We start from the raw sequence: 2,156 nt of genomic DNA, 5'->3' as shown, positions 1-2,156 counted from the left end.
CACACACACACACACACACACACACACACACACGCAGGGGACAGATGGAAAATCTTTGATCAAATCAGATCAGTACATGCACAAAGTTACCAGAGGGAAGCAAATTGCCATAGGAGATAGTTTTTACATTTTAGAAATTAAAGTCTGTCTGCAGGAAACGGTATAAATAAATAAATAAATAAATAAATGTTGCTGATGGTAGAAAGAGAAAAAGTTGACGGGGAGGATATTTTTTTGGTGATGTTGTTGTAGTAGTTGTTGTTGTTGTTGTAGTTGTTGTTGTTATTTTAGTTGTTATTTTTGTTGTTGTTGTTTTTGTGGTAGTGGTGGTGGTGGTGGTGATGATGGTTAGGCGCCACGCCTAATTAAGGCCAACTTAGATTGGGATTTATATTTAGTAAACGTTTTACGTCGCTTACAACACAAATAGGTCATATAAGTGCCGATGATTAGAGGTGTTATTAGACAGATACATACACAAAGAAAAGAAGGAGGAGAGATCAGGACAGAAGATGTTGATGGGAAAGAAGGAGCGTAATATCACACCAGAGCACCCACCAACCACTCAACAAGGGCTGGCGAAGATAAAACGGCTCAGCTAAAAGATCAAGATGCTCAGTAAAAATTCTCCCTGGCATCGGAATTGAATTCCTTGGAGTGGCTTTCTGGGAGATGGCTTGCTTTTAGGAAGTTTTCGCAATTCTCAACAAAACCAAATGGGACATGATCAGAAACAACAGGATCAGAGAAATGAAGGGAACAACACCTGTCCTCCATTACATTCAGAGGCAAACAATCAGGTGGTTTGGACATCTGACAGGTATGGGATCTCACCAGCTTGCCAGTAAAGCGTACTACAGAAAAGTATCAGGGTACATGGCAAGAGGAAGACCATCTGACCTGTATGGCACCTCGACAGCTTGCCAGTAAAGTGTACTAATGAAAAATATCAGGATACAAGGCAAGAGGAAGACCAAGAAGGAAGACCTGGATCCAGGGTGTGAAGGATACCCTGAGAACATACAACATCCCACCCAGCCAGGCCGTCAAACTTGCTAGTGACAGGGAGCTCTTTCTCCCCTCGACGCCCTAGAGGTACAAGAGGACGGAGAAAGCAAAGTAAGTTCAACAGCATCTGACAACTTCTCTGTTGTTGTTTGTTTGTTTGTTTGTTTTTTGTAAGTGTTTTACGGCGCTCGCAAATGTATAAGGTCATATGAGCGCAGAGACACATTAAACATTTTCAGGTTAGTAGGACATTTTGAATTTTCCCCGGATGGCGGCCGAAGCCTGCTCTAATCTATTTTTGGAACACCAAGGAGTCTTTAACGTGCGCAAATTGCACATGGGGTCTTATCCTAGAAGTTAAGGTGTTACATCATACCTACCCTAAGATCAGGGGTGTGGCTGAAAGACAACAGTAAGAAGGAGCCCAGAGGAGGGGGCACAGGGGTTGAGGGGGCAGAAAGTGGAGACGAAAACAGACGACAGAACATTGTCAGTGAGCAGGAAAGAAGGTGAAAGGAGACAATTTTGGAGAACAAAATTTTCCGTCGCTGTACGGATTCGAACCCAAGACCTATTGAAAGAGGGGCGAAAACCTTAACCTCTAGACCACGAGAGCCCTCTGAGGCACAAGAGGAAGGGAAAAGTAAAGCAAAGTAAAGTAAGGTAAAATAAAGTAAAATAAAGTAAAGTAAGGTAAAATAAAGTAAAGTAAAGTAAAGTAAAGCAAAGTAAAGTAAAGTAAGGTAAAGTAAAGTAAAGTAAAGTAAAATAAAGTAAAGTAAAGTAAAATAAAGTAAAGTAAAATAAGTAAAATAAGGTAAAATAAGGTAAAATAAAGTAAAGTAAAGTAAAATAAAGTAAAGTAAAGTAAAATAAGGTAAAATAAAGTAAAATAAAGTAAAGTAAGGTAAAATAAAGTAAAGTAAAGTAAAGTAAAGCAAAGTAAAGTAAAGTAAGGTAAAGTAAAGTAAAGTAAAGTAAAATAAAGTAAAGTAAAGTAAAATAAAGTAAAGTAAAATAAGTAAAATAAGGTAAAATAAGGTAAAATAAAGTAAAGTAAAGTAAAATAAAGTAAAGTAAAGTAAAATAAGGTAAAATAAAGTAAAATAAAGTAAAGTAAAGTAAAATAAAGTAAAGTAAAGTAAAAT

This window comes from Aplysia californica, unplaced genomic scaffold (genome assembly GCF_000002075.1).
Source record: "Aplysia californica isolate F4 #8 unplaced genomic scaffold, AplCal3.0 scaffold00541, whole genome shotgun sequence".
NCBI lineage: Eukaryota > Metazoa > Mollusca > Gastropoda > Aplysiida > Aplysiidae > Aplysia > Aplysia californica.
The sequence above is the reverse complement of the archived record's forward strand: the minus strand, read 5'-3'. Positions refer to the sequence as shown.